The 22,430-nt window shown below is 46.2% G+C and overlaps 1 protein-coding gene across 1 annotated transcript in view; it reads left to right on the forward strand.

The window, feature by feature from the left end:
• Window positions 1-22,430, forward strand: part of GRM7 (glutamate metabotropic receptor 7) — a 220,544-nt gene that overhangs the window by 172,422 nt on the left and 25,692 nt on the right. The window lies entirely within an intron of this gene.

A 22,430-nucleotide genomic window follows, 5' to 3' on the forward strand; every position in this document is an offset into this window, starting at 1 on the left:
CTCTTGTGGGAATTCAGTATCTCCATGTATGAGTAGTGTTGCTTACATTACATTTCTGAATCTCTAGGATGTAGTACTGAAGAACTAGATCCCTTTAATGGCCAACCTGAGCATCAGTCTGCTTCATGTGGCAGACGTGCCATGACCCACTCAGCAGCGCAGTGTGTCTGATCTGCAGTGCCACGCTGGGCTCAGTAACGTGCACAGGTCTGTGCTTCCTGTGCCCATCACGGTTTGAAGAAGAAATGTCATTTGGAATCAGGCCAAGGTGTAACTGTGAGACTAAAAGAACTCGTTGTGTGCACAGGTCTGAAGTCCGTTCTCGTTCTCGGTCACAGCGTGCAGCTGTAGTTCTCTACGTTGCATGTTCCCCTAAGATCTTATTTTCTCAGATTGTGCCATTGAACTAATATGAGGGGAATGTCATCATTGGATTTCACTTTTGTTTAGTAATTGCTGAGATTAAAATAATAAATTTCCGGGTATGTCTGCTAGGCAGTGATGGCTGTCAGCATGCTGCTGGATAGGTGCAGTGAGTGGGACTTCTTGGAGTATTTTGAGGACATTTGTCAAGTAAAAAAAGTTATAATCATGACTCTGAGTCAGTGATGGTTTTCAGCCAGTGTGCTCTTCCATGCTGGGAGCTTTCTTCATCCTGAAATGAAGAGGAATGGGAAAACACCGACCATATATTCTTGGCTTTCCATCAGCCTATTTTTGAATCCAGATTGTGTTAACCTTTGGCTTTTTTATTTGTATTAACTGTAATACAGCCACTGTGAAACTTGCAGCCCTTGATCCCATGTAGTCTTCCACCTTCCTTCAGATTTCTGGGTCTTTTTTCATGTTCCTTCTATTCAAATCAGTAAGCGGGGTAAGCCAAGTGTATTTGGCAGCAACGTTTTAACTTATTGTGTTGAATGTTACATAAATACTATAATTTCAAGGCACATGCAAAGTGGATTCTTGTTCAGATTAAATAATATCACATTAGCACAGTAGCACTTCAGTGCCTGTTCTATTTTTTGGTGAAACAAAGTTACCCTTCAATTCTCCATAATACAAATACCTATTAACCAGGTAGGACACACACTTATTTTCTCTGCTGGGAAGGCTTGAGATGACAGTTGCTATAGCAACCATACATACGAGGATTTGGGAGTTATGAGGATTTCAATACAACATTTGCTGCAGTTTTATGCTGTTGGGTGGTTGAGGAAATCGGGCTTTGAGGCTCATTTGGAGCACAACTTTGAATCTGGCATAGTGGGGGCACACGAAGGGTTGTGAGCTGTAGCTTTCTTCTAAACAAATGTAATTTATCACCCTTTGAAATGAATAGCTTTAAATAATGCTAACATTTATTCTTTATAATGCCCCTGCTTTCCAAAACAGAAATGAAGACTGGTTCTAATAACAGTGGCTGCTTAGAACTTTATAACTGCAGATATTCGTTTCTCTCGCTGTTCTGCAGTAGAGTTCACCTACAGCTGTATTATGTTTTCGGGAGCTGTGAGGATCTGCATGTTCAGGCACTGAAGTTCTTAACTTCATCCAGCATCAGGCCTGAGGAATGTGTGGGGTTTCATGCAGCCTCGCAGCCCTGCGGTGCCGTGGGCTGGGGCTGTCCTGCAGTGAGCCCGAGCTGCTGGCTGCTGGCCTCAGCCCAAATGGGACCCTGGCCCCATAGGAGGCAAACGACGTGTTCTTTGGAACGTGTTCCCTGACGTTGTGCTGCTCTGCGATGTGGGGCTGCAGGGCTGCGCTGGTGCAGCCTGGTGTTGCTGCGGAACTTCTTGGAACCGCGTGGATCAGGAAACAGTGACTGGGGGGAACGTAGCTCCGTGTGTTCACATGTCCTTCACGAGCTTGAATTCTCACTTATTCCTGGAGCTATCTGGTGGTTCTGGATTTTTGTCAGCAACCGTTTTGTGTAGTATTCTTGTGTAGTATTCAGCCAACCAAAGGTGTTAGTGTTTCGGAAGTGAGTACAATGATAACAGCAATACCAGTTCCCTTTGCACAGAAGCCTGAAGCATCCAACAGATGGATTGAGGACCCATGGGGTAGAAGCGTTGCGTCGGCCGTTCTGCAGCAGTTTGCACAGCACTCAGCCCTGCAGTTCAGGGCAGACGGTTGGGTGTCGTTCTGTGTTCATCGCAGGGATGTGCCCCGTGCCCCCTGTGGTTGTATCACCCACTCAATGGAGCAGCATCCATCGGAAAGTTTGCAGGATTCCAACCAGTCAGAAAACAACCACCCACCCGGGATTTGGCCAGCATTTGACACCCGTGCTCTTCAGAGGCATCTTCAGTGTCTGGAAGAACGAAGAAATATTGGCTGTAAACGTGTCCAAAAGCACTCATGTACCCACGTCCGCAGCACGCGCCGATCAGGGCTCTTCCAGAAGGATCCTCTGTGCCCCTGCAGCACCTCCTCCAGCCCAGAGCTTCTGCCCAGGTCTGCAGCTGCTCAGCCAAGGCCATGGAGGCTGTGCGGGCAGTGAGCACTGGTCTGCTGCCTGGGCTTGTAAGGCTGCTGGTAAAGCTGGGTAGCAGAAGACGTGCACACTGTGGGTGAAATAAGGGATGATTAAAGCAATTAGATCTTTCTCAGAAGGCCATAAATTAATGGCAATTATGATTCTTGAAACAACAGGAGCAGAAGGTATGTCTACCATTGATCTGTTTTATCACATTTGCTGCATTGTAATGCTCCTTTAATGTTAATATGTACTTTTGTAGTAAAATCTAATTGAAAACACTGAGCAGGCAGAGCCCAAGGCCACAATCATGTTCCACATAATTACCTGAGGAGGAGGGTGTACATCTGCAATGAAGGGATGCCACCAACTGTTAGCCAGGCAGAAGCAGTGCAGTCCTCGTGTTCATGCATGTACAATAATAGCCTTACAGGAACATATAGGTGAGTGCTAAAAGATAATTAACAATCAATTCATTTTGTGAAATTGTCGCAAAATTGGAACAGGTATCTTCATAATGGAGTAATAATACTACTTATAAATTTGCATGTGGCTGTCTCGTAGTGGAGATGTATTCATTTAAGCAGGAATTACTTGAAGTTTGCAGCCCTGCGGTGGTTCTGCAGTCACCAAGGGACTCTTTGAAGCCTGCGAGCATGCTGCTTTGATGTCTGATGTAGAAAGTGAGGGATCTCTTCACTGTGATAATTCTAGCCTTTTCCATTCCCTTCTGTGATGAGAACAGAGAAAAAAAATCTCATTGGGAAGATGAAAAAATAAATGGAAGTCGGGAAGGAGCGTGAGTTTGGAGGGGAGGGAAATGCCCTGACCCCCCACTGGGCAGCCACTGCTGTCCTGTGCTGCCCCAGTGAGCAGGAGCACAGTGCTGCAGGGCTGCTGCTTGGTGCTGCATTGGGACTGCTGGAGGAGACCAAAACCCAATAGAGATGGAAGCACCCTCTCCTTGAAGAGAGCCCCAGTTCCCTGCAGAGAGCTCCAGGGGAGCAGCTCACAGCAGAATGGCTGCTGCATGTACAGTGCTGCACAGAGGTTCTGGAGGCAAAACCACAAATGAAGAATTTCACTGGCACCTGGGGGAGAACCTTTCTTCCACCCTGCTAGCACAGCCACGGGCAGCTGAAGCACTCACCGAGTTACTGAACTGGGAGCCAAACCCAGCTCCTCCTCCTCTCCAGTCTGCATTCAGTTTTGCTCCATTAGCCATCAGGAATGACAAACCTGGGCTCTCCTGATCACTGGCTGTGGTGCCCCCATGTCCCGGCACTGCTGGGGCTGGGTGGCTCCGTGCTGTGGGTGCTGGGTGCTGCACGTCCTGTGAGCGTGGGCAAGCACTGGGCTTGTTTCCAGCAAGTGCTGGGCAAAGTGTAGAAGGAGGGTATCTTCTCATTCTGTGATTTCTAGTGCAAATTTAACTGGCTAAAAAGCAACGTAATTTTGAAAGGGAAAAGCATGTGGGTGTTTAATGCATAGTGTCGACATGTACTTTTTTGGTTCTTTTTTTTTTTTTGTTCTTTCTTTATTTTAATAGAAAACGTAGAGCTGCCAAGAGAGTTTTACATATGAAAAGCAATCTCTGCACATGCCCGTATCTGTGTTATGCAACAGTTTCTATCTGCAGTACAAACTGACAACACCTCAGCGAGGAATAATTGCAGCTCCATTGAGTCCAGCAGAGCAATTACTTTGTTGACGAAACTTTTCTCTTTGCTTGTGCTTTGATATCTCCGCAATGTCAAATTCACTTGCACTGACAACGTAATCCTTCCTGCAGAGCCGTTGCTCTGACCGTGCAACTGCTCCTTGGCATCACGCGGGGTGCTTGCAGCACCTGGGAGTGCCCTGCTTCAGGTTGTGCCAGCGTTGGGTCACATTGGGCATCAGGAAACATTTATTCTTGGAAAGAGAGGTCAGGCACTGGCATAGGCTGCCCACAGAGGTGGGGAGGATGCTGTGGTTTCCCTGAGATGTTGCTGTATTCCTACAACGCTGATTCTCATGCGTGTTTTTGCGGAGCCCTGTTTCATGGTCTCAGTGGATGAGTTTGGACTCTACACAGAGGTCTTTCCCGTGCTGAACTCCGGGGTTTTTGGCACTCTCTAGGTCTGTGCTGTGATAGAGCAGTTTGATTTCTTCTGTAGAAACCTTTGTTTGCCATTAATGCCCCTTCCCTCTGAATAAGAGTTAATCATCTCTCCAGAAAAATCCCACCGATCATGGCTGACGCTGTGAGCTGAACGCTGGGAACTGAAGTGTCACTTTGTGAGAGCAGATCATAACCAGCTTCTGAACCCCACGGGTATTGTAGAAACATAATAATGTTATTTTGAGTCAGAAATAATGGCTGCTGATTCCAAGCTCATCCAGGGACAAAAAGAAAACCATGACGGGCTTATTCAGTGCAACATAAGCCATGCAGATGTTTCTTAGTTTTCTTGCTGAACTTGTATGCAGGAGTCAAACCACTTGAGCAGAAAGAATGGGTCCTTAAGTACTTTTGTCACTGTGTGTGAATGGGTTATGAAAGCAGCATGTGCAGGGGTGCTCAATCAAGGACCCTTGTCAGCAGGGCACGGAGCAGCCTCGCTTACTGCCCTCGTGTGGGTGACCGGTTCAGAGCTGCTTTTCTTCTGTTTATTTGGAAATGAGCAGAAGCAGAATGGGAGCAGGAGGCCCAAAACTCGGCTCAGTCCCAGGTCACGGGGACTGGTGAGGAGGTGCCCCGCATAGCCAAGCAAAGCCTCTGCCGATGGAGAAGATTGTTGCAGTTTGTTTTAAATAGAGTCCTCTAACAGAAATGTCAGGTCCTCTGCGCACACCAGCGACTAAATATAGCTGGGTTTGCAGAGTGGAAGCAAACAGTTCTTCTTGAAGGCGCATTTTCAGTCTTGCATGGCTGCTTTAACGCAAGGCCAAAAAGTAGGTTTCACTGTACATAAGAAATGCTTGCACAAGTATTGACCTGAAGGATTTATTTGTTGTTTTAAATGGCTTAAGCAGGCATGTAATAATAATAAAAGTAGGAATTACGGCACTCAGTCAAAGCAATTGCCTTGCATTTTGTCTTTGAGGCATAAACTTAGAAGGTTAAAAAGAAACAAGGAGACCTTGCGTCCCATGTGTACCCCTTCAGAAGTGATTTGGAGCACATTTCTACTTCTACATTTTGAAACAAAGGCTTTTTTGTATGTGTGCTCACATCCCTCGCAGACACGGGCTGCGAAGCTCCCTTCTGACCTGCAGCCACGCTGCCCCTCGTCCCTGTCCCCCACCCTCCTGGTGTGGTGCTGGGTGTACTGAGCAGGACCCAAGCTGGCACCAGCCCCAATGGCTTTGTAGGTAGCTCCAGAAGTGTGTTGTGCTGTCGGTGCAGCATAGAGTGGCTGGGAGCTGTCGCTGGGGGCTGATACCCTATGACAAATGCAGAGTGTCTCTTAGAGAAGGGGCTTAGTCTGCCACTGCCAAAGGAGGGCTGCCTGCAAGCGTGCAGAAGAGCAGCTGCTTGTGTTGTGCGAGCCGGGAGATGAATTGGGAGAAAAAAAGGAAACCTCAGGGAATAGATTGTAGGGAAACTGTTTCTGTGCTGTCGTTTTCCCTGTTAAGGAAGGGATCATGCTGGAAAGGTGCTATGCTTGATGGAAGAGGGGCTGTGGTTTAGCTGCAGTGTTCCCTTCTGCATTGAGTTGGCTTGGTGTCGTTTCCATCCTAAACTTTCCTATTGCTAATGTGCCATCTTTGTGTTGTGGCAGTGACTGATGATCCAAATGTTTTCCTTCCCAAACTGAGTAGTGGAGTTGGGCAAGTGTTTGCCTGCAGCTGGAACTTACCCTGCGAGCTCTAGTGGTATAAAACAGTATTCATGAGACAAGGTCCCTTTTCTGGCAGATATTCCCCAACCAAACCTGTGTTGATAGGGTCATCTGCTGTGGCAGGGAGAGCTTGTTGACCTCTTTAATTGCCAAGGTTGTATGAAGGGTTTCTCAGCTTTAGCACTTTGCAGTTAATGATGTCAGGCTCTTTAGCACCAGATTATTCATTCTGTGTTGGCATTTGGCCTTTAAATGGCTGACATGTCTGTGGCGACAAAACCCAGGCTGGGGAAATGAGGTGAAACTCATATTTACAAAGATGTTTTCCGCTCAGCCCTAACTGTCTGTCTTGTACCGCTAATTGCCCATTAAATGCAATCCACTCAGCCATTAACCACCTTCTGCTGGAGCGGGAAACCCCAGGTTTCACCCTGCCTGTGCCCCTGAGTCATGCAGTCCCACTGATTAAGTAATGTTCATTCTGTGTTTATAGCAACTAAAAAAATATTGTATGTGTTGTACTTTTAATATCTCACGTTCACACCATCTCCGTTGCTTTATACTTAGAGACTTAGACGCTTATTTTAAAGAATGTAGAGGGAGTAGGAGGACAAAATACGAGATGAACAATATGCTGTCGTCTTCCTCTTATTCTGTGATTTGCATTTTCAACATCAGAGCAACCTGGAGTACTTAATGGAGACAGCTGAATAAGATTTGAAGGCAACAGGGCTCTTTTTAGTGGAGGAATGGCTCCTGCTAAGAACGTAACTAGCAACAATACTTCAGCAGTAAACTGAGGAGTAAAATGCATTTAAAAGCTTAAAACCAGACTGCATTAGGAGATGGTAACAGGAAAATCAATTAGTGTAGGCAAGGTGGTCAGTGCTCAAAGCGTGATTACAGCTGGAGAGGGCATTGTTGGAGCTGGTGTCAGCAAGCGGGTAAGATTTGTTCTGGTACCTTAATTGGAGCACTAGGGAAGTTCAAGTGGGAAGATGGAGTGTTTTGATTCTCCAGAACTTCAGAATCAATGTAGTTTTAGCTCATTTTATTGACTGGAGGATGAGATCTGTTAATGACTCCAGATGGAAAGGAAGGCCATGCCGACAGCCAGCCACCTCCAACCGGGGCTGAGCAAGACGTGGTGGGGAGGAAATAGGTGACAGCATGGCTGGGAGAGGAGGACTCACTGCTGGACACAGCCACAGTGCCTGCTGAGTGCAGGAAGCTGGAGGTGGGACGTGGAGGCAGTCTGTTAGGGCAAGCTTCCCTGGGGGCTGCGCGGCTTGATTTGATTGCAATCATGCACAGAGAAATTCCTCCTTGTAATGCTTCGTGTCCCTTGGGCTGCTGACTGAGGCTTCGCTTTGCACAAATGCAGCCTTGTTCTTACTGGCTTCCTTGTGGCTTCGTCATGAGCGATAAGGGAACCGCCAGATCCTCAGCATTTATTTCTTGATGCCTAGGAAGGGGTAGGAGGCAGTAAATACATCTCAGTTGAGAATAAAGACAGGTATGCTGTGAATACAGCAATAAATAGAGGCATAGGATGGCTTAAGTTGGAAGGGATCCCAAAGATTATCTGTATAAATCTGCGTAATGTTATGAACTAATTTTAATGTAAAACATTTAATAAAGTATAGATGTAGAGCTGGCTCCTTGGGTCATTAACTTTTGTCAGACCATGACTAGTTAAACATCAGCTGCATTGGCTTCAGACTCGAGTTGTTGTTATCCTTTAATATTCCTGATTGCTTTCTGTGCAAGTACCCCAAAGGAAACTGCAGGTATGGAGCACTAAATAACTCCTGGCAATTTGTAATGCTGTCTCAGAGGTGTGAAGCATTGGAGTCCATTTCTGAGTTAATTCAGAGCTGGTAATGAGGAATTGTGAGCTGTTGTGCAGCAGCACAGCACACAGTGTCACCTCGTTAGACTCTATTGGAAAATGGTTTGGCTATTGCTGTAAGCTGTCGTTGCAGCATTAAGTGAGACAGAGATTCAGTTTATCGTAGTAATGAAATAAGTGCCATATTTGCTAATTAGGAGTAGAAGCTCTTGGTGCTGTGATTTGGTTCACAGGCAAGGATGTCTCCTAACTGCCCACCAGCACGGGGGGTTGTGGGATGAAACTCCTCAGCTCCTAAAGTGATTGGCTGCTTGTAATGAAGTCTCAAATAAACAAGCACCGAAATCATCTTCTATTCCAGGATTACCCATTCCCAGTTTAACCTAACAATAAATGCCCATCTGTGAGCTGTGGAAACTCAAGGATTGCATAAGCCACAAACAAGCTTGCCCCATCCATGAGTTATGATGGATTTAGCAGTTGCCATGCCGACAGTTTGTTCTAATTGAGATACATTAGTAGCAACAAGGCTTGGATGGCTGAAGTTAATTGGATGCAAACTTGGACGGCGATGAAATAATAGATAAATTTAACACCAACCAGTGCACTCCTGTAAAATGTGAACGATTTCTCTTCAAAAAATTGCAAAGCATTTCTGCGTCCTTGACGAGTGGTTTGCAGCCCGTATGCCTGCAGCAGGGATCGTTCAGGTTGGATATTAGGAGGAAGTTCTTCACACAGAGGGTGGTGAGGCACTGGCACAGGTTGCCCAAGGAGGCTGTGGATGCCCCATCCCTGCAGGCACTCAAGGCCAGGCTGGATGTGGCTCTGGGCAGCCTGGGCTGCTGGTTGGCGACCTGCACACAGCAGGGGGTTGGAATTGGATGAGCACTGTGGGCTTTTGCAACCCAGGCCATTCTGTGATTCTATGCTATGAGCTGGAGAGCAGGACAGCCACTGTGCTACGTTTGGAATAGGGGATTGGGGTGGGGATGGCTGGCAGGCCTTACTGTCCTGTCAGGAAGACGTGTTACAGTCACAAAGAGCACAGCCTTGCTTTCAGAAAATGCTGAAGTTTGCATTGTAGAGCCTCCCGTCCTGCAGCACGTTCACCCTGCTCCGCTTCTCTTTGCCCTTGGGTGCTTTTTAGCACTCAGACCACACCAAAATAGAAATGCATCCTTGAGTAACTAACAGAAAAGGAAAACGTGTAACTTTTTAATGAGGGGTTGTCTTTCTTCATTTGCAAGGGTTTAAATTCCTAAGGACAGCTGGTCTGCGATGGCAGCAAAGCCTTCATAGCCTGCCCTCCTCTGACTCCAACCATTCTTTCTGCGGCTCTAAAACACTCAGTTTACATTTGAGCTTCAGAAAGCGAAATAATTCTGATAGTAATAAATAAATCTGGACCCAGTAGAAGTAACTGACTGCTAGAATTGCAGGGTGCTTTTTGTGCTTGACTGCAAGCGTTAGATCCCAAACCAGCACCCAGCTGCGCAGTCGCGCAACCCCGTGTGCAGCACTGTGATAATGTTAAATGGAGAGGACGCTCCCAGCAACAGCAAGTTTGGTTCTAAGTAGCAAAAGCAATATGTAAATACTCTGTTTTAAATAATAATTACATTATAATCTAAAAAGTCAACCAGAAGCTGGCTTGCTTTTATATGTATATATATATATATATATATATATATATAACAGTGTGCTTTAATAATCAGTGTTTGTTCTACTCTCTGAAGGTCTTAAAAGAAACATCAGATGAGTAAGATTAGCTCTTTTCTGCCCCTGCACTCTGCTGACACCATTTTGCACTTTGAATTCCCCTGAAGGTCTCTAAGCAGAATTAGATCTCATTTTATATGCAAAATATATGGAATCTGTTTTCAATATAGTTGAACTTCGCTGACATTGAATGATTCCCATAGGCTTTTTTTGAGCTTACAGTAGGGCCACAGCAATGGAGGGAACCCAAGATGACCACATTTAGCACAGAAAGAGCAGTGCTGCTGGCACAGTTCGGTTCTTTGGTGTGTCAGAGGAGCAGGGTGCTTCTCCTGGGATGGCTTTGAGGTTTTGCACACCGGTTATTCTCATGTAGAATAATCCTTATTGCTTTCACATCCCACATGGAAGCCATTAGTGGGGACCTTCCTTATCTCTCAGGTGGAGACTGCTCTGAGAGAGCTGTGGGGATGGAACCTGCGTTCGCACTGAGTAGATGCTCCCAGAAATAGATAGCCTGGAGAAGGAGTTGAATAAGAACAAGTCAATAGGATTATGAGGAATCAATTTAGCCAGAAAATGTTACCAGGTGAAGAAGTTGGTGTGGTGAAGTGCCCAGTGGCAGCATAGCACGGCAGGACGCCATCGGACTGCATGTAGCTTCCTGCAGTACCACCAAGCTGTGTGCTCAGTCATGGCTCACCATGGTGTACAGATGTGGCTCCCAGCTGTGAAGGAGAATGGGGCCTTGCTCTTCTGGGAGGGCTGGAGGACTTTGTTTGGCGGTGTGATGGTTTGGGTACGTCGGGGCATCAAGGAGGTTCAGCTGCTGAAAAGTGAATGCGAAGGGAATCTATTAACTGGGCTGTCTCAGAAAAAGAGCAATTTTATTTCAGAAGATGCCTTCCAACAGGGTGGAAGTGACGGGATATAAATAAAACATTCATACGGCTGGAGTGGGGAAGACAAAATTGAAGGTGATAGGCCAGAAAAAAACTTGAAGCTTGCTCTGTAAAATGAATCTTCTGCATGGAGTCCTGCTTTTCATTAGGAGCATAGCATGGGCTGAAATAGCATTTATTTTTTTCCTTGTTAAGCCCGAGCTGACAGCTGGGGAAGATGTAGGCAGAGCAGGACTGGCTCAGGTGCTGTGTGCATGTTGTCCCAGCAGCTCCATGCAGCACCAAGAAGAGGGAGAAATGTGTGGTGGGCAGAGCTTCTCTGCAGGGCTGCCAGGGTTGGCCCTTCTGAGGGAGCTGCTGCTTGGCTCTTGGTGGTTTCCTTCTGTTTTGCAATATTAACTTACTAATTTGTGATTATAAACCTATAAAAATGCCCGCATTTATTTTGAATTACAAATTTTATTTTTGGAAGAGCTAAATGGATGAAATGAAAGGGCTGTCTGCCTTTGTAATGTAAGGCTTGGCTCATTTACCATCCACTAAAATTAAAGAAAACTGCAAAGCCCAAAATGGTTAATAGAATGTAATAGGGGGAAGCCATCAGGGCATTTGCACCTCCCTGATTTCCAAGCTGTGAATAATTTTGGCAATGTTCCCCAGCACTGCCAAGGCAGAGCAGCAGCGTGCTCTCAGCTGCACCTGCAGACATTGCATTGCCATGACAACGTGGTGCAAAAACTTGAGCTGCTGTGCGTGTCAGCAGCGTGGCAGAGGAGCCCGCCTGCACTGTGCCACAACTGCCCGCACAAATAAGAGCACATGGAGCAAAAAGAGCCAACCTGGGTGCTCACAGCCACGGCAGAGGCTCCTCACATCTCCACGTTTCCATCCCCTTTCCTTAGAGGCCAGCCCTTCAGTTCCATTGAGGCCATTCTGACCGCATCTCCCCTGCAGCTCCATGCAGTGCTCCGCCGGGCAGCAGCAGGGTGTGCAGGCAGAGCTGTGCCCAGGGCAGGGCTTGCAGCACCCCTCATTGCTCCTGGCACTGTCAGTGTGTGTGCAGTCTGCCTGAGAGGAAGGTCACTAGAAGTTTTACTGAATAAATGCATACTTCTGTGCTGCTAGACAGCTCGCTCTCAATTGAGAAGATCCGTCTGTAAATAAAGGTCAGTTTGTTACTTTTTCACATTTATTTGTGCGTTTTGCATAGAGAAAGAAACAGTGCAGGAAAATGCTTTAAGGAAAAAACAATTTTTCCAGCCTGGCTGCTGCAGGGGAGAACGGAGCAGGCTGTGCTCTGGTTGCTGTGAATAGGATACCCATGGCACCTTGCCTCTGCATTCTACCCGTACATAGCTGCTGTGTTGTTCCTGGGGCTCTACCAGCACCACAGTGCTAAAACTGTCTGGTTTGGCTTTTTATATGATGTACTATCTGTGTAGCTTCAACCCAAGTCAGTGCCACTTGGACAAACGTTTTTGCTTCACCAGGAAAAGGTAACGTTTAAGAAGACACAACAATTAGCAAGTAAATCTCTTTTGTTCTGCAGTTTAAATTTGTAGAATTATAGAAATATCTGCATTGTTGGTGTGTTTCAGTGGTTGTTTGAGGTCATTTCTCTGTTCCGTCAGTTTGCATTCCCTTGTGCACCCAGCCCTACTTCAAGCAGACTGGAAGCTGCAGCTCCATCGCATGGCCTCGGGCAGCTGAGGCTTTGGAAAGCTGTGTTTGTTTGTTCAGAGTACACTCAGTACATGGCCCAGTACCCAGGTGCCAGTTTGTGGTACGGTTTCCTTCATCTGTTTTCTCCACGTGCCCAAGCCCCAGTTCAGGCTGCTGGCACTGCGCCGTTGCAGGGCAGGCTCCTCCATGGCCGTGCTGGGTGCTTCCTCTTGCCATGCTCTGCTGCTTTCTCTGTGTTTCCTCCACGCCTTATTTGTTTTTCTCCAGAGGGAAAGACCCCCGCAGTGTGGGGAGATGCACAGCCTGACATCTCAGGTTTTCCTGGCAAGTAACAAATGCCAGCACCTCTCTGGTCTGATAGAGACCTGTGCTGAGAACATGTGAATTCTCAGACTGGGGATTGTAGATGTTTGCCCTACCATGCTGTCAGAGCAGAATCTAAAGAATCTTAAATTGTTTTTCAAGGAGAACGTATTTTTTTTTCCTTTTCTTAACGTATGAATTGTGTCCTGGATAACTGCAGAGTGAATTCCAGAGAGCAAGGCAGCTGGTCCAGGTGGCAGCGTTCCTTAAGGCTGCTTTATTACACAGGGGTATTTATGAGGGTCACAATATTTTTAGTTTCCTGGTCTGTTTGCCCATTTATGTATTTACTTATGCACACATTAGCTTACTGTTCATTTCTATAATCGATACCTTTCACTCGATACTCACTCTTGCTTATTCCTTCATAAAACAGAAATGAAATCGACTTGAAGGCAATTGACCTAAGTTTATTTTCTGTCCTAGAATACGTTAATAATTTAAGAAGAAATGTGAAATAGCTTTGCCTCGTGTTCATTTAGCAACTATTAGGTGGAGCAGGATTGTAGCTGCAGCCAGGCAGTCTGCTCCCTGCGGTCAGGAGCAGTGCTGGCTCCCTCAGGTGTTTCTGAGAGGTTCAGGTTGCACCCCGCTCCTTTCTGGGGCTCTGGCTTCCTGCTGGCTTGCCAGCCTTTCTTTGAGTTCTTTGTGCCACTTCCACAAGCATTCTCTCGAAGGCTGAAAGCAGGAGTTGGTGATGTGGGGAACTGCAGGTGTTAGGCTGCTTGAAATCATCAGTTCGTGGCTGATGTTGGCACCTCAAATGCCAACCCCTGCATGGAGGTGCAAAGGGTTTGTGTGTGCCCTGAGATATTGGTGCTGCTGGGCAGTACCTGCAGGTGTGCATCACAGGTGTGTTAGGCAGAGGTCCCCTCCTGCAGTCAGTGTCCTCTGCTTATTCTTCTTGGAGTTTCAGAGTATCACGTGTTGTTTTTTCCCCTTGCATTGAATAATTCAGTAGTTGAAGTGAGTAAAATTAAAGATTGCTAGACTAGTAGCATCTGGAGTATAAGAAGGATAGCAGAATCTATTTCATTTGAACTCTAATCTCTGGTCATGTATAAAATGAATAAAATGCAATAAGAGTGAAGAAATGTGATTTATACCAGCAGCCGAAGCCTGGCGCTGAATACCCTAAAATGCCAAGATTGTGTGTCAGTCAATTTAGGAGTGCAGCAGTGAGGAATGAAACGAAGCCTTTCTCCGATGATGTAATCTTCAGAAAAAAATGACATGACAAATTATTTCTAACTCAAAAAAGCTAAGTGCTCAGTCACCGGGGGAGGGAAAAGCCATTGTTTTAATAATAGAAACGGGGGACATACATTGCTTTGTATTTGTCTCTTTTGTGATACTTACTGTACTGCTATTATCATGAATGTCAAGCAGGGGACACTAGACAGTTCTGAGGATTGATAATGGGTTCCTGAGCTGTTTGTGCCTGCCTGTGCTTGAGAGCTGCCCAACCAGGCTGCGGCTGTTGGCTGTTATTGCCTGAAGGCTGTGCAGTGACTGCAGCTGAGCAGCTTGGTCCCTGTGCTGGGTTCCAGAAGCAGAGCACGAGGACACATCCTATCTCAGTGCTGGATGCACACGGAGGACCCTGCTCCAAGCATCACTATTTTGCACAAAGTTTGCTTTGCTGGCACATCCTTCTGTGCCAAATCCCTGCTTCAGAGATGACAACATTGAAAACTGCCACGAGGTCAGAGGGTGCTGTTGTTCCAGGGAGTCCCAAATTCAAAACCACTTCAATCTTCTGTTGACTTGGGGCCATCGCTGCTTGTTTCTTGGCTTAGCAACTCCTAAAGGTTCTGAGCAGTTCATGGGCATCTTCAATGTGTCTGTAAGTGACACAGAGGTAAAGCAGATTCCTTTCTCCAGCAGATGTCCAATCCCTGCAGTACGTACTGTGTGAACTATCTGATTTGTGGGATTGTCTTTGATGCTGCTTCAATTTCTCTTTTAGCCATGTGATGTCCTTTGAAAGCAGCAACATCCCTTGCCTTCATTGCTCAGTCCAATTATCTGAATAATTTAATTTCCTTCTAGATAAGCTCCTAGAGTTTCTCTCAAAGGAGGGAGAGACAAAATTCCTCCTTCATCTGCATAGTACCCTCAGAGCAAGTGCCTTAGCATTTAGTATTTGGAATTATCATTCAAGTTACAGATATAATCCATAAATATTTTTTCTGATGCGTGCAAATTTCTTGCATAAGGAAATTCCTTTTATAAGGGAACAAGCTGTATAAAATAACTGACACAAATAGCTGAAACATATTGGAAATATTTGTATTTACTTCATCTTTACTCTGCCTGTTTGGTCATGAAATGCAAGCTGAAAAGCTAGATGTGTCGGGTGCTCTGATTTAGGACATGAAAATTTACGTTGGTTTTGGCAGTGTGACATCAGAAGGAGCAGTTTCATAGTGCAAGCAGAGGGAACTGGAAATCAGTGCTTCTGGAACATGCTTTGCTATGTGGTCTGCCTTGCACTTGGCCTTTGCAGGAAGAAATCCATCAGAATATAACCTCAGTTTTCCCTTTGACATGCAAAACCATGGCAAATTTTAATCTAGCCCAGAAGAAGAGCAGGTCTGGGCAGTAACCTGTTATTATTTACAGTCCTGGAAGGCAGCACTTACAGACGTAACTCTTGGAGGGAGTTCTGCTCGTGTTTGCTTGCCTGGGACAACAGAATGTTGTCATTCCACGTGGCACATGTTGTGCAGAGCAGGTTCCCCTGTGGAGATGGAGCTGATGAGCTGAGGGTGCTTTGCACACAGCACACAGGGCTCCGCTTGTTTCCTGGGGCAGATAATGACATCTTTTGTTTTCTGCTTCAGTGGTGGTGATTCTTCAAATCTGGTCTCTGTTCTCATCTCCCATCCCATTCGTGTGGTAGCAGCAGTGGCTGTCTCCAGCCGGGTGCGTGGTTGAAGCTCACCAGGCCCATGATGTTTGTTATATGGTGATCTGTCATTACTGTGATAGTTCATACAAAACTCCAAAGTTCTATTTAATGAAGGATAAACAAACAGATCATGTTCAGTATTTTTTTAAGTTAAAACAAAGCAAACAGAAGAGTGTGATTTCTATTCATGTCCTTGTTTGCAAACAATAATTTTTAAAAAAAGAACAAGACTTAAAAGACTGTTGGAAGAAAGTTGCCTTGAACTGCCCAGACAAAAATGAATCTTCAGATTTTTGAGGTTGCCATCCTGCTTTCAGCCCATCAGGGGCTGGGGCTGATGCAGCAGACAGGTGCTGCTGTGCTCATGTGAGCTCTTGTTTGCTGAGGGCAGGCAGATGGCTGATCAGCTCTTTCTAGAGTGAGATATGGTTGTTATTGGCATGTGGGAAAGTAATTTGAGGAGCTGCTTTCCAAACTTCCATCTTCCCTTTCGTACCTCCTAAGGGATTGTGATGCTATGCTGTGAATCCTTTGCTGTTACTGTGGAGTTCTGTTTTTCAGTTACACTGAAATACACTTGCAAGGTTAACCAGCAGCTGTATCTGACCTACCAGAAGTAACTCTGTGAGATGTTCAGGAAAAGCAGTCAGGCACTCACACAGGCACTGCTATGGGCTGCCCGGGGAGTGCTGGGGTCACCATCCCTGGAGGTGTTCCAGAGCTGTGAGTGTGTGGCACTGAGGGACACAGTCAGGGGGCATGGAGGGGTGAGGTGGACGTAGGTCTGGGGATGCTGGAGGTCTTTTCCAGCCTAAATGACCCTATGAAGAGCACTAACTTAACAACCCTGCTGTGCTCACTGCTGAAAGTCACCCAGCCCTGGGTCTGCTGTAAGCAGGAGTGCGTGCTTCCCATCAGGAGCACAGAGCTCCTCTCCAAGCTGCAGAACAAACGTGGTTTTCAGCTTGGAAATCAAGTTGAAAAGAAAGAATATATGCTTACCTCATGGCCATTTAATTCTGCTTCAGTCCATTTAATGTCAGTTGAATTGTTGTAGCCACAAGTGTGTTGCATATTTCTGTATATAAATGTAGGGGATGTAGAAGTCGATGGGCACAGAGTGCCAGAGCCCCACCTGCTAGTGAGTGGCCTGCAGAAGGGCATTTCAGGTTGATTCTGAAAAATTAAAGACCTTCCAATCTTGCAGTCGGTGAGGCCAGGAATGGAGATGGCCTACAGCAAGGATCACAGTCCTGCCCCATTTCTGGGCTTCTTAAATCAAGACACAGCACAGAAAGTCTCCTTTTCTTGAAGTTGCAGTAAGTAGGAGTGGAGGTTCCTCGCAGAGGGCTCCATCTGCAGAGCTGCTGCACTGCACACCTCCAGCACCGCCAGCACACGGCTGTTCCAGCCAAGCCCCCAGTGCTGCCATCCTGCAGAACACAGAGTGGGTAAAGGGAAATCTTCTGACACTGAAATCCCATCATTTTCTCCAGTGTCACCTTTCACATAATTACCAAGCGGAGAATTTATAATTAGATGGTGTGACTGATTCTGTGACATTCGCATAGACGTTTCGCAAAGGCTATTTGCGTGCCTTGCTATTTTGTACTGTAATAACTGCAATCAGCATAACTACTATGATTTGTTTATCAAACGTCCCCTGGGTAGCATCCGTTGTCGTTTGTAGAAGTTGAGCACCACAATTTACATAGTGTTCCTGTGCCATGCTGCTGAGGTGCTGAAGCTCCACTGATGCTCATAGAGCAGAAGGGCTTCTCTGTGCTGTGTGCACGAATGGGTGCAGCTGTTGGCCTCTCTTTCCAACACCACCTAGTGTCCTTCCTGCTCAAATAAGGGTAAGTTAGTTTTCCTCTAATGGTCAACAGCGTTGTAATCAGTTGGGTTCATGAAGTTGTGAAATTCTGTAAAACAAAGGAAGAGTTGAATCTTCACAACAGGGATCAAAAGGTGCGGTTGCTGAGCAATGGAAATGACAGGTTGAAAAGTGAATGGGACAAGAGTACGTTCAGTGAGCTCCCACCCAGTACTGTGGCTGTGCTGCTGGCCGTGTGGTGCTCAGCCAGTGGTATTGAGCCCAGGCAGCTTACAGCACTGCATGGCTTGGTGTCACAGTGCCTGGTGTTGTCACACGTACAGAGCATTGGGCTGTGCATGTGTCCCACTGACAAAATAATCAAAGGCAACAAAGTATGATGAGCTGCTGGCATGGTGTGGATTGTGCTAATAGCATTAGGAGCAGAAGGCTGCAGTGGAGGGCACACGGTGTGGTCCCCATCTCATCTGTCCGATCCCCCCTGCAATGGCCAATCTCTGCTCCCTGCATCCATGACAGATATTTGCCACTTTTGTTGAAAAAGCGATCCTCCTGGAAAGTCACCGGGGGATGCCAGAACCTGCTGCCCACAAGGCTTTGTTGCTGTTGTGGCTTTTTTTTCTTTCCCCTCAAAATGATGTTAGCCTGAAAGGAGGGCAAACCGCTTGCCCTGAGCGCTGCTAAAGCCTTCTAATCTGGGAAAAGAGATTGGGTGGGGCTTTTTTCAAGCTGCTCTGTTCTCTAAAGGGCACTGCTAAACGACAGCTTCAGCAGGTTATGATGCTCAAAGGGATGGGAATGGAGGCAGAGTCCTGCAAGTCACCAGCGTGCAGCGCAGTGCGGTGTCTGCAGCTGAGCTGCCGTGTGCCCGTGTCTGCCTGGAGGGGCTGCCTTTCCCTGAGGCGCTCATCCATCAGTCCCACCAGGGAGCTGGGGCTGCCAGTGGTGCTCTCCTGCACCAACACGGTTTTAGGGGTTCTCTGCCACCGTTGTTTCTCTGCAGTGACGTCTGCCCTCGGTCCTGACTGCTGGGTGAGGTGCAAACGGCCACAGCTCATCAGGAGGGAGAGGACACTGGTTCTTTCTATGCAAAGAACAAAACTTCCAGTGAGTAAAAAGCATCTCAGCTTCGTTTAATTTGCCTTTAAAATGCCCTGCTGCCTTTGGTGCAGAAAGGGGCGTTAGGCACTAAAATGTCTGAGAACATTTGCATTCAAGTCTTTTTGCTTCCCGTATTTTTGCAGACACGTCATGCAGTGGGAGCTAATCCTGGTTTTTATTAAGAAATGTTTCTTGTCCTTATGTCTGTGTAACGTAATGTAAGGGATGAGCTGAAATCTTCACAAGACCTGGAAGTCTTCCGGGGGATTTATAAACTGCCTACTTCTTATGTAAGAACGTTTGTTTTAATTCCTATATAAAAGTGAGATAAATTGGTTTGTGATAACACAAGCCCAGAAATATCTGAAGTTACCCATTTATTTCCATATTGCAAAATAACACCGTTCACTGCTTAATTACAATGCTGAGTTAGATAAAAGGAACTCTTGCTCCTGATTAGACTATGCATGCAAAGAATTAGCCTACAAAAAGTACTGCCAACTGCTAAAAAGTCTTTTCTAAGGAATGCTGCTATCAGTTCAGTGATCATGGCCCAGCAATGCAAACCTGCACTGCATTAGTGCAGACTGACAGGCCTAGTCCTGTGGTGCTTTGCTTCTGAGATCCATTCTCACTCATACAAAATTGTCCACTGATATTTTTTGCACTATATAAATTGTTGGTTCTTAGATGCGTATTTTTGAGACCAGTCTGATTTTCTTTCAAGGTTTTTAGGGTAATTTTCATCATTTGCATGAATAGAGCAAGAATCTGCAAAATACCGAAATCTAAAATTCAAATGGGAATCCTTTATGTAAAATAGATGATAAGAGCTAGGTGTCTCTGCATGTGAATGATATCCTTAGGGCTTCCTTTTCTCCAGTGCAGCGCTTCAAAGTCTGATGCACTGGTAGCTGTAATGGCAGTGTGTTTAACACCAGGTTAGAATCCATCAGAAATGAGAGCCTGCCTGGGAAGGACGCGAGTGAGCGACCCCCGGGTGGCTTTGTCCTCATGGTGCAGCAAATGTAGCTTCAAACCTCGGTGAAATTGGGCTTGCAGACCAAAAGCGCCACTTTAGGAAGCTTTGGTTTCCGCTGGAAGCACTCAGCTCAGCCCTAGTTCTCATTCACTTCAAGTTAGAGCCTCCCTTGCTGAATCTGCTTCTTAATTTCTTAATTTCATCTCCAGTTTGGAAACCGGGTTTCACTCACCATCTATAAAAGGTACGTATGAGTTATCAGACCTGCATTGTTGGTTAAATCTCATTCTTTGTATTTTAAATCACCAATTTGCATTCATCTAAAATGCTTTCAGAGAATTTATCAGAAGAAGCGAAATAAGAAATGAAATAGTTTCATGTAAACTGCATTTTTATGTTTGACTGGTAAAGACGCAAAGCAGAGATAAAATACATAAAACTAAGGTTCTGCATAATAAGCATATCTCTTAGTTTCCCTTATCTTTATAAAGCTCCCATTTGTCATGAGAAGCATTATGTGTCACTCATCCTGCCTTGTTCTACAAAAGCTCTTTTCTTGCTCTCCTTTTATCTCCCATCGGCGATTCCCAGGCAGGAGCCTTTGCTGGCACACTGCTGCAGAGGACCCCACTGCTGGGATAACTGCACAGCAGGCTGACCTTCCATCCCATAGCAGCATGGGGAAATGGTGCTCAGTGCCTGCACGCACCTGGTTAAGAGGCTCCTGGCACGCATGGCGATGGCAGCAGCCCTGCAGGGTGGGAGCACTGGGGAAGTCGCACTGGGAGCCCAGACATGGAGCAGCCCATGGGGAATGGCTGAGGGATGCTGCAGCCACACTGCTGAGCTCCAGCACCCACAGCTGAGCACACAGCCCAGCAGCCATGGCTGAGCAGCACTTCCCAAGGAGCGGGGCAGAGTGCTTCTCTCAGAGCATGGTGTTCTGTTCCCAAAAAGAGGTGTTGGCATCACATCTCAAAGCAAACAGCTGCTCCAGGATGCAGACAGTGCCTGGCAAAGGTAACAAATACTTCTCTTGCTGAGGATCCGTTTGAGACCTTCTTGGTGTGTAGTGCTATTCAAAGTAGCTCCTGCTCAGCCGCGTGTCTCCTTTCTGAAGGCTCCAGTGCTGTCACACTGTGGGTACGGCAGCTGCTGCTCCTCCCTCTGTGCTGACACAACACCAGGTCGCGTTGCTGGCCAGTTTGTCAAAGCTCCTACAGGGAGCAGTTGGCAGAGAGGCCGAAGGAGAAATAGGAGCTGAGTGGATAAAGTTGGCAGTCCAACACAGAGGTGGTGTTTTTGCCTGCAGAACACGGTGTGTTATGCTGCAGTGCTCAGCCAGCAGCTTTATTTTGTCCTCCAGTGGTCCAAATTCCTGCTTTCTCTGTAAGGGTTCTTATGTTCTCCAGGGAAGCGAGGTTGCAGAACATCACTGTGTGTTTTTCACGACGTGGCTGCATGGTGGGACTTGGCCCAGCACTGCTTCACAGGGTGGGATGGGATTTGTCCTAACGTTCCAGCACTGACAAAATTCTGATCACATCAGTGCCATTCCCTTCTGATAATGGGTACAGAAATGTTGAGAAGGCACTGCAGTCTTTGCTTGTGTGCTTTGGTATAGAGAGACGTCGTGCACAGCACATTTCTTATGTTTTCTGTAGGCACCTTATTGCTTCTAGTGGTTGTCTTAATCAGTCTGAGAGCAGCAGTTATGGAGATATAACAGCAAGTCCAGAAACATTCATATTTTTCCAAGTGCGGAACTTTGGAAGTATCTGAGCAGGGTCAGCATTTTCCTGTGCCGTTGTATTTATTTATTGAGCTCTTCCAGCAGAAATGCAAACTGATTAGCACTGAATAGCAGGAGAAGAGAAAATAGTGTTCTGAAGGAATTGCCCACCGTGTGTATTACCTTTTGCACGTGAATGGATGTACCATATATTTACCTTTTGAGCAGGATCTGCAGGGAGTTTACTTCTTCTTTCAGCTCCTTTGCACCTGTATTGTGCTGTCTCTGTGCCTTTTAACTCACAATAATAGTTAAAGTTCACTTATCAAGTGTTTCCTCTAAAAGGTAATTAAAAAAAGAAAGGCTTTTCTGCTTTCTGTGTTTGCAGAGTACACTTGGCAATCCTTGTGTTCCTTTGAATACTCATCTCATGAGAGCAGCTGATCTCCAGCTTGCACATACACAAGCTTTTCATACTAAACATAGCTGAGCACTGGGAACACACAAATCACTGTGTATTGTCTGCACAGTTATTTCAATGTACAGAATTAAAGCATACTAAAAATAATTTAAAAAAACCTTCCTTTCTTTTTTTTTTACGGCAAGTTTTTACTAACCCATATTATTATGCATTTAATGCTCTTCTTTTATAACTTAGAGTAGACGTAAGTTTCAGCTTATACCAGTTTTATTGAAATCCACATCTGTTCTTCGTTCTGTAAGTGGAAGGAAGCTGTGAGTGTGTGAGACGGGTTGTGTTGGTGCAGGCACTGAAGTTCTGCAGTAGCTGCTGGCTGCTGCACGTCACAGCAGTTTGCAGCACAGTTCTTGGCTCACGCAGATTTGGGTCGAGCTCATTAAAAAAGCGATTTAAAAAGAAGAGTAATTTGTATGGTTAACAAGGTCAGCGTGCCGTGTTACAGCCCCAGAGCACCCATGTGAATGCTGAGAAGCCCAATGGGTCGGAGCAGCCCTGCTGGGCCATGCTGCCGTGAGCCCAGGGCTGTAGCCCACGTTCTGCTGTAAGCGCTGC

The sequence above is a fragment of the Lagopus leucura genome, unplaced genomic scaffold, assembly GCF_019238085.1.
Source record: "Lagopus leucura isolate 7727_CA_CO unplaced genomic scaffold, USGS_WTPT01 Super-Scaffold_100028, whole genome shotgun sequence".
Lineage (NCBI taxonomy): Eukaryota > Metazoa > Chordata > Aves > Galliformes > Phasianidae > Lagopus > Lagopus leucura.